Below are 11577 nucleotides of genomic sequence, written 5' to 3'. Positions count from 1 at the left end.
AATCTTCCATCAAAAATGTCATTTTTGACGCTCATTGTCCTTAAATTGACTAGCCCGGATCTACGGGTGTTACAATTATCTCCCCCTTAGGATGATTACGTCCCGGAATCATCAACGAAATAGGGCTTGTATAATGATTCCATACGTTATCTTTTCATCCTAGGTAATAATCGTAACTTCTGTGTTTATTCGAAAGTGTATCTACTCTAGGTCTCCTTGACTGCAGACGATGCTCAATCTTGCATTTGCTTTTCGTATTTATGTTGGACTTTCAATTGTAACCTTCGAGTTAGAAAATAAATCCTTATTGAGGACTCCTTCTTCTTCTTAAGATAAATACTTTCCTTTATCTATTGTAACAGACCGATGGGTCGTGCTCTAATGACCTCTCATCGTATGATGCAACGCTTAGACTCAGGTCTTTTAGAGTTAAATTCCGGAATGGAATATACATCCTTTCATATTCTAATTCGATATAACCACATTTTAACATGTATCATTTCCAGCTACAATCTTCATTAACAACGAGCGCGTTACCAATGATCACATTGATTTCAATCTTCTGAATTAAGTTAGATGTTACATCGAACTTGGTTCTTTGAACCACGTAACAAACTCATCGTAGTCGGACTCAATTTGATATGACCACTAGGGTCAGAATAACAATTATCTGCCTAGTCATTACCGAAACAATGGTAATGACGTACATGAACAAAACAGAATCAATTACTAGTTTCTTGGTAACCTTGTGACTTTCCCTGATCCAAGTGTGAGTCCTGTGCTTCCAGTAGTATAAGCCTCTACTACCATTCACACCTACTCATACTCGTCCCAAGTATTGTCCCGCAGTCAATCCAAGTCACCATACAATAAAATCACACAATCATCCAACACATCAGATAACAAAACTAGGGTTCATATTATTACTTGAAACGATTACATAGAGGTTCAAGTTTACCCTATACTATGCCCCTAGTAGGCTACACCACATGTTATTATTTACATTACTACTTCATATATCGATATTCGGGTATGAAGTCCTCATCCTTGATTCCTCGCGTTGTTATCTGCTTCGTCAAGGATCATCTGAAATGCTCTTACCTTTGGTGGCGCATTTTGCTTCGTAGTTCCTTTCCTTTTTGGGCAGTCTTGCTTGAAGTGCCCCTCTTCATTACATTCATAACATACCTTTTTGTTGAATATATAATCATCGGCGTAGTGCCCATGCTTTCCACACTTGAAACATGTCACCTCCGTGCCACATTTTCCTGAGTGCTTCTTCTTGCACTTATCGAACCATCTTGCTTCATCCCCTCCTTCCTCTCCAGACTTCGAGAATTTTCTTTTCTCATTGGACCCTGAAGACCCATCAAACTTCCTCTTCTCACCAACCTCTGATCTCTCCAGACCCTTCTCCCTGATCTGAGTCTCAACATTCTTAGCAGCCCAGATGATGGCTTTCAATGTGGTTGCTTGCTTAACCATTGGACCATAGTCCGCTGGTAGTCCGAGGGCAAACTTGTTGACCTTTGAGAGCTCTGTTGGAACTAGGTATGGGATAAGCTTCATCTTTTCCGTGAAACTAGCAGCGTATTCAATAACGCTCAATTTTCCCTTCTTCAAATTCTGAAACTCATTATTGATTTCCAGAAGGTCCTGCTCGGAGCAGTATTGCAGTTTCAGTTGTTCCACAAAGTCTTCCCAAGACATTTTGTTCGCTTCTCCCTTGGGCATAGAGTCAGCTAATAGCTTCCACCAACTCAACACGCCAGATTTTAACAAAGGGATCGCAAGAGTGGTCTTCGGCCTATTGCTGCATTCGCAACTTTCAAACATTGTCTCCATTTCGGAGATCCAGTCCATAACTTGCACCGGCGTCGGGCTTCCCGATAGACACGGTGGCTTAGATGCCATAAAATCCTTGTATTTACATCCTCTTCCATCATTTCCTCCATCACGATTGTTTTGTCTAACAATCGGTGGGTTGGCTTGACCAACAGTCCCACTGAAGTTACCTCCTTCCGACTTCCCTTCACTTAATTCGGGCTGCACAATCGGCATCGAAGGTTCTTCACGATTCTGCTGAAGCATACGTCTCGTTTCTTTCATCTGACGATCCAACATCGTCTGAATCATCAATTGTACACCAGCCATTGTCATTGGCTCTGGTGCAGCAGCTACAACAGGTGCTTGCTCAATCACTGGTGGTTGAGGCTGTTGATTCCTGTTTTCGTTCGCGTTTCCAACTCCGCTTCTTATTCTTGCCATTCTTGATCTATACACCGAATAAGGTGAAATAGATCCTCATTTACGATAGATATTCAGATCATCCTTATCACTCCGAAACGTTTACATGCTAGTTCTAATATCGTAGTCGTACACTTAGAATCCTAAACACATAAGGTTTCTAGATCCGGTCGGCAACAGACCATAGATCCGAACAAACAACTTCATATATGGCAAACATATAACATTTAGCACATAAAAGCATTTTAGGCATCTTTCCTAAAATATACTAGTGCTCGTGTCTAAAATATGGTAGACACTCATCTCACAATCATCACTTAGCATTCTAAGTTTAAGTCTAGAAATCCTACAAATTCCTAGTTCGCTTAAACTAATGCTCTGATACCAACTGTGACATCCCCAAATTTCACGGTCAGAAAAGACCGATTTCGTTTATGCTTTTTAAAATAAAATCAGAGTAATCTTTCAAAAGGTGTTGCGGAATTTGTCCCCAAAACAAAATATAATAAATATTTATCAAAGCATTTCTTCAAGAAATGTATTTTCGTTTTATTACAAAACTCGGGATGTCCACATCGATACAGACCAAAAGCATAAACAGAACATACATTCATTTACACTAGTGATTTACATATCCTTTAATCTCTCTGTGCAAAGCAGCTTCGTATCGACACCTGTGATACAAATAAACTGAGTGGGTCAAGCTTGGGAGCCTGGTGAGCATATAGGGTTTTCAACCCACAATAATATAATTATTATTAATTTCAATCATCAAACAATCAACCCAATTACCCATCCCCATTATCTTCTTTATTTCTTAAGGTTTTACCCTAAGAATCAACTATCCTTCATTCGTTCCTTCCTAAGGATTGACCTAAGGAATTGGCACAAAATCCATTGCTACATATGGCGCATCTGCCAACTTTATCCTTTAAGCGCCTCTGCCAGGATTACGACATTTACTATTAGGCGCCACTGCCTGGATTACGACATACACTATTAGGCGCATCTGCCGACATTATCCTTTAAGCGCATCTGCCAGGATTACGACATTCACTATTTGGTGCATCTGCCAATTTTATTCTTAGGCGCATCTGCTAGTATTTTGAGATTCTCTATTTGGTGCATCTGCCAATATTATTCTTAATTATCTTTCATACCTCATCATTTATCTACCCATGTTTTACCCAACATATTCGTAGATATAAAATGCATATACAATTTAACTTATTTAAAACCTGTACCAAACATTGCATTCAACACCCATCTCAAATAAACAAACAACTTATTTAACACATATCACGTATTTTATAGCCAAAACTTCATATTAAACACCCTTCTCAGATAAACAAACAATTTATTAACACATAGTACGTATTTCATAGCAAATACTTCATATTTATGTGTTAGAAGAAAGTAACTATACACTCACCTGATAAGACGATGATCGGACAGCACCTCGTCTATTAAAATAATAATCTTCGATGAAACCGGGATGTTTTCTCCAAAACCGGGATTTACGCGGGCAGAGTTTCGGCTCGGAAACTTTACTTCTCGGGATCCGCGGGGCTTCGGGACTTGCTTCGGGTCTCGGGAATGCTACTGGGGCTTCGGGGTATAAGTTGCACGCAAAACGAGGCAATAATGAGAGAGAGAAGAATTGAGCAACAAAACTCGGCAGCCCTTGAGTTCAATTTATAGGGGCTGAAACCCCGATTTACGCTGGGTGTAAATCCTGATTACGCTGGGCGTAATGCCTCTACAAGCAGTACGCTGGGCGTACGAAGATCTACGTGGGGCGTAGTTCGGATAAGCTTTGGTATGCGTGTCTCGAACTTCAAAAATTCATAACTTTTGCATACGAGCTCCGTTTTCTACGTTCTTTATATCCACGCGTAGGTGAGATTATGCTCTACAACTTTCGTTTAGACTCCGTCGGCTAATTTTGAATTTATTTTTAATATATTATTTTTAGTAGGCCGGGACAGGAAAAATCTGTTATAAAATCATAACTTCTTCATCTGACGTCCGTTTTCGTCTGTCTTTTCACCGTTGGACTACTATCGACGAGATCTTCAATTCTCGTTTAGATTGTTTCGGCTAAATATCGCTCGATCTCATATTCGAATTTCGGGCTGTACACTGCTAAGCCGAAACTTCGAAAAATCATAACTTCCTCATACGAAGTCAGATTTGGGCGTTCTTTTCATGCACGCTCTCGGTTTAACGTATTATACGACTTTAGTTTAGATTGCCAAATCCAAATATCGCTCTATCATAAATTCACTATTTACGTCGCGCTGTGTCGTGCCGGTTCTGTCGCGAAACTTCGACAGGTCATAACTTCTTCGTTATAACTCGGATTTCGGCATTCTTTATATTTTCGGAAACCTTGCGACATATACTACAACTTGGTTAAGATTACTCCCTCTAAATAATCTTCCATCAAAAATGTCATTTTTGACGCTCATTGTCCTTAAATTGACTAGTCTGGATCTACGGGAGTTACAGAACTCATCTATTAAGATGGGGTTAGTTGATCCGAAAATGATGTCATCAACGTAAATTTGGACGATCATCAAGTGGTCACCATCTTTCTTGCGAAAGAAGGTTGTGTCGACCAATCCCTGTTTAAATTTAGCCTGTTTTAAGAAACGAGTTAGAGTTTCGTACCAGGTCTTGGAGCTTGCTTTAGACCATAAACTGCCTTGTCCAGAATGTAGCAGTTAGGGGTGTTCGCGGTGCGGTTTGGAGATAAAACCACAAACTGCACCGCACGTGCGGTTGGATATTTTTGAAAACCGCAAACCGCACCACGAAGGTTCCAAACCGCGTTATGCGGTGCAGTGTGGTTTGGTGTGGTGTGGGCGGTTTTGATGCGGTTTGATAGAAAAATTTTCAAATTTAAGTATGAGTATATAAATATTAACTTATTGTTTATCATATCCATTTTTCAAATATAATAATCAAATGGAATACTTAGCGTGCGATAGATGTTTGTAATGTTTGTAAAGTATGTTTTTACCTGAGGCTAGAAGATGAATAACAAACATATACTCTATATATATCCTAAACAATATATTGTACATGTCTAACGTATAATTAAAATAAAGAAAAACATATAAAGAATTAGCAAAAATATCTAATCTATTAAGCGAAGTCTCATCAAATTCAATTAAACAAAAGTTTGAAATTTGCATCCCGCTTCGATCCATTTTTTCGTATGTATGACTAAATTAGTTATGTTCTTTAATTATTTTATACTAAATTGGTTATATATATATATATATATATATATATATATATATATATATATATATATATATATATATACACACATACATACACTATGGTGCGGTGCGGTTTGAACCGCAATTTTGTAATTAAAAACCACAAACCGCACCGCGTAGTGCGGTTTGACAAAATTACAATCCGCAAACCGCGCCGCATATATCTTAAACCGCGTTATGCGGTGTAGTCTGGTGCAGTGCGGGCGGTTTATGCGGTTTGTGCAGTTTAGTGCACACCCCTAGTAGCAGTGGTTCAGATAATTTTCGTTTATGAACCCTGGTGGTTGTTCCACATACACTGTTTTTTTCTAGTTCCCCATTTAGGAATGCACACTTTACATCCATCTGATAAACTTCAAAGTTTTTGTGTGCTGCATATGCCAGAAAGATGCAAACAGATTCCAACCTTGCAACGGGTGCGGAGGTTTCTTCGTAGTCGATGCCTTCTTCCTGACAATACCCTTTAACAACGAGTCTCACATTGTTTCCTATCACATTACCTTCCTTATCGAGCTAGTTGCGAAAAACCCATTTAAGACCAACAACAGATGCATCCTTTGGAGTGGGAATAAGTGTCTAGACTTTGTTTCGTTCGAATTCATTGAGCTCCTCCTGCATTGCCTGCACCCAATCCGAATGATCAAGAGCAATTTGAACATTTTTAGGTTCAATCTAGGAGATAAACGAATTAAACATGCAATATTCCACTTTAGAGAATAATGCAGTCCGTTTCGTATTTTGTTGTGCTCTCGTAAGAACTTCTAAAGACGAATCTCCTATGACTTGAGTTTTTGGATGATATTTGGTCCATTTATCCAATGGAGGGTAATTAGGATCATATGTTGGATCCAATTCAGCATTCACTTCTTCAAACCCTGACTGTACATCCGAATCAACATTCGCATTTCCATTCTCCCCCTCGAATGATGTATATATGTCTTCTTCTGGATTCGGATTTTCCCCTTGTAAAGGTAGTTCAAAGCTGACTTCAGGGGTTTCATTCTCCCCCTGAACATGTGTATCATCTGAGGAGGTTGAAGTAGAACCCCCCTACAATGTAGCATTCACATTTGTTGATGGAGACGAAGCTTCCGGATCCTTCGTAGTTGGTTGCTCACGTTCCATATCTTTCGCAACATCATCAATGATTTTCTTTAGTTCGTCTTCCTTATTGTATGCTGCTTTGGACTCTGAGGAGATTGCCTTTTCTGGTTCGTCAAATAAATTCAAGAACTCCTCATAGACATTGGAGAGTGGGATGGTAGCAGGATTCATTTTGGGAAAGATCTCCTTTGATGGACTGTCATTCTTCCAAAACTTCTTCAAGTAATTGTCATCAAAGTGACATAATAGGTTTCTTCTATCTTTTTGGATCTTTTGTTGAGAATCCTATATGCTTTAGAAGTTAAAGAATACCCCAGGAAGATACCTTTGTCAACCTTCACATCGAATTTGTTCCGTTGCTCCTTTGAGTTGAAGATAAAGCACCTGGAACCAAAAACATGAAAAAACTTAACATTAGTTTTTCACTTATTTATGATTTCATATGGGGTGACACAGAATTGCTAATTGAGGATAGATCAGTTTTGAGTAAAGCAAGCAGTTCCTATCGCATCCGCCCAGAAGTAAAGTGGCAGATTTGCGAATGATAGCATGGTTCTCGCAGCTTCGCACAACGAATGGTTTCGTATTTCGACTACCCCATTTTGTTGAGGAGTATAAGGAGCTGAAAAATTGTGAGTTACTCCTTTCGCAGTTAGGGATTCTTCAAAAGCTTGGTTTTTGAATTCCAGACCGTTGTCACTACGAATGTTACGAACCAGCTTTCGCAGTTGTAGCTCTATCTGCTTTATGAAGTCCTTGAGCTTAGGAGTGGCTTCTGATTCCTATTTAAGAAAATGCTGTTGGGTTTTGAGCATTCTAATACTCCTATGGTGTACATGCAACCCTATAAACCTTGGATCTATGTTTTCTCTATTATACATGCAAATATTAAATATTCCAAGGTTTCATCCTAACTAGCATATTATGAAGCACCTATACTACAAAGTTCTAGTTAGATGACATACCTTTTGATGTAGCTTGATGTCTTCAAGCTTTAAGAGCTTAGCCCCAATAGTGTGGAAGCCTCAAGTGGAATCACAAATCACCAAAACACCTTGGAAAACCTTTAGAGAATATGGATACTTGGCTCACACTATGAAATCGGTTATTTCCCTCTTTAGTGTATCCACACTAGCCACTAGCATAATTTCATGAACCATAAGACCCTTTATATAGTGTGGAGGATTAGGGTTAAACCCTAATACCCATGACCTTTCATTTCCTAGGATCCATGGGTTAAAGCTCCATGGACTATCCATGAAGACTTAGCCCAACCTAAATGAACTTGGCCCACTACACATATATATATCTAAGAGTCCATATTTAATTAGTTCCTTTTGATCACTTAATTAATTATAAATTAATTCTTGATCAATACTAATTAAATAATATGATTATATATTAATATATTAGAACTTATAATATATTAATATAAATCATAAATATACTATTCTCAAAAGACTATCCATATAAATTATGTCGGTGAAGTGCAACCCAAATGGACCATGCCGGGTCGGGTCCAGTACATACCAAATATAGTTATGGACTTAGACATTAATCCAACAGTCTCCCACTTGGATAAGTCTAAAACTATTATTGAGTATGACTTCAAAAACCAACTGGCAATCGTAGCTCTTAAAGTCGCTGTCGAACTCTGATCTTGTCAATGAACTCTGACCTTTATCAATGACTTGTCCATTAGATAAGGGATCATATATTCCTCCATTCTAGATATCATATGGACTGAGACATGGATTATAACTCATTCTCTCTGTCTATTTGTTGTTTCCCGATTTCCGATTCATGATGACTGACTGATTGAACAAATCAAATCAGTCCTGGCTTGGCCAAGCACTCACATGTCTCATCACTAAATCATCGAGGGGCCCACAGATATCGCTTTTATCCCGAAGGTAAAAGGAATGGATAAACTTCGACTCATATGGCTTGTTCTACTACTTGTTGAATCATACACAAAGGCACGTTTTATAACATCGAGTTACCAATGCGTTTTCGTGCAATCAATGTATAACCAAATCATAGTAACAAATCATATCTCTAGGTTTTAAGAATATAAGATATTATCGTCTCATGATCACTCGTGATAAAATCCATGAAGTGATTCAAATGAGCGTGGGTTGAATCCAATACTCAGAACTTATGAGCACTCATGAGTGTTGTAGCACCGCTTTGTCCAACATCTTAGACCTCTACAAGCCAACCCATGACAATCTTGATTCATATCTACTTCCAACATATGACTGACTGTGGATAGTTTGAATAACTTAGTCATTCAGGAAGAATGACCTAGTTTATTCTGGAAGTCAAAACATGCAAAATGAAACACAAGAATAAATGAATCAAATATGGTATCAAACCCTATGAATATAAATATACCACTTTTATTTATCACCATACTGATTACTCATTATTTCATTGTTTCGGTTTTATCAACTTTATACCTGAATTAAAAACACTAGTTGTCCCATGCTCCAAGCATGTACACTATGTTTTTCTAAACAATAGCTTTGCCATACACCAAGTATGCACTCTATGTTTGTCTATGATCCTTACTTTGTGAAATAAACCAATTGAACATAATTTCAATGATTTTAATTTCACACTCCCAAATCCTTATCGAAAAATGTGAGAATTTCAAATTCCTATCATTTATCGAAATCTGTTTAGATTTTAAACTTATATGCACTGACCCTCCTATAATGAATATGTACAAAGTCACAAAGACTTGTCAACAGTCATTATAAGGTATTCCAATGGAGATCAACTCCATGGAAACTAAGTCTCATATTCAAAGTACATTGCTTTGGACATGCTTCTTGCATTCAGTTTTCTAATCTTACACAGATAACTTCCACCTATGGAGACAACTCCATATTCTCATTTTGACTATCACTTCTGAATAAGAGATGCCTCTTTTCAGAATATGTCAATATGGTCCTTCCAAAATTAGCACTATACTTCCAACTGTCCCTGAGCAACCAATCTTTGGTAAACCTCAGATTGTCCTCGACAATTGCTTAATCATTTAGTCATATCCAATTCTAGACCTTTTCCCTTCTTAATGCCTCTGGGCATTTGGAAAAATTTAGAAATGACAAATATTATAGCACATGCAATCGATCCTGTACCCAAAGCAAATGGTACACGATTCATGATGTCTCACATAAAGACATGATTCTAGACCAGTCTTTTGCTACAATATTTTTATTTGCCATGTTTTCAAAATTTGACTATGAAGAAGGATGCCGTAATCATAATCGAATTTTGAGAACGAAATTTTAAGAACGCAATATATAGAATTTCCTTAAGTTGAACCAATCCAACATGAAATTCATATATATATATATATTCTTGACTAAAGATGATTAAGGTCTCAATCTAAGCCTTTAGAACTGAAATGAAGTATACCCTCTCCCTTAATTATAGCAAAACAACTTTTTCAATCCCTGCAGCCTCACGAATTGAAACTTTTGTTTTCTATAATTAACATTGCTAACTTGCAACACTAACAATAATTATCATGCTCCCACTAACATGATGATTATTAGCATAACACTTATGCTCCCACTAGCTTTGACATGTACTCAGAAATCAGCTGGACTTCTAGAAATCAATACTTTATTGACTTTCTTACCAAAGTTCAGATTTCTGATACGAGATGCTTTGATAAAACTTTATCAAAATCATACACCTTTCCTTAGATAGCATGCATGTGTGTCTAAACAATTTCAGAACTATGAAAAGGGATGCCGTAATCATAGTCTCAATTGTTTAGACCTTTTGCCATCTGCTTCAAATCTACTTGGTGGAAGTGTTTCCTCACCATCATTTTCATGAATTGGAGAGAAACCTTATGACCCTTAGATTTTATGGTGTATGTGTTCTTATCCATGTGAATCGTCAAAACCATAGTCACAAGACAAGGATAATGACAAATCCAAACTCATATGGACTGAACTTATGCAATCTTAACTTCTTGCCACCTGGCAGTACAAGGCCTGCCATTGCTTCCAAATTGTTATGCAACCAATTGAGAACTTTCAGAACTCCTATGCAAAGCCAACTTTAACTGGAATGGGCACAGAATATGTCAACACGATAAGTTATAAACCTCAAGTCGTGTGCTAGTGAAGAACCTCAAGTTTTATTCTTGATTAGTTCTTGAAATTCTTTTTAGGATCTTTAAGACTCCCACTATCCTCTTGACATATAAGACTATCTTGCCAAATATTCAAGAGATAGTGCGGATTCTTTATCAAGACAAACACTTCACACAATTGGCCTTAGTTGGTCTTTGTTTTATCCAAAACATCACAACTTACCAATTTCAAATGTACAAGAGTAGGACACTTTTACTCTTACATTTGACAAGTGTTTTAAACCTTTCTTTAAGATATGTCACTCAAGTTACAATCTTGGAGTATGGCTCTAAGAATTGTTTTGGAACGAAGTATGACTCATCTTCCTGATCTAACCATTTCAACAATTCATGACTCCTCTTCTTAGTCATAAGAATGCACTAAGATGACCTTTAGAGGACTAATTATGATATGATTTCTAAATCATTAAGATGATCACAAACATGATACTAAAGTACTCTCCCATCTTTTCAGATTTGAGAAACTTTTATCTTTCTGCCTAATTTGATTCTTCCCATTCGTTCTGCCATACATTGAGACTTTTCCAATGTTTCAGAATTATACTTAAACTTGTAAGTATAACCATATTTACTAAACTTTAGTAAATCAAATAGTCTTAATGAGCTTTGTGGTGGACATGACCAGTGCACAAGAGTGTGTACTCGATCCCTTTAGTCCTTCACTTGACTCACACATCCATGTGAACAAGTAATTAGTCTTGATTTTCCAATGCTTGAAAGTTCTCATCCATCATACTATTCAACTTGCATGATTCC

This window comes from Lactuca virosa, chromosome 4 (assembly GCF_052849685.1).
Source record: "Lactuca virosa cultivar CGN04683 chromosome 4, Lactuca_virosa_CGN04683_v6, whole genome shotgun sequence".
In the NCBI taxonomy this organism is placed as follows: domain Eukaryota; kingdom Viridiplantae; phylum Streptophyta; class Magnoliopsida; order Asterales; family Asteraceae; genus Lactuca; species Lactuca virosa.
This window is presented reverse-complemented; position numbering follows the sequence as displayed.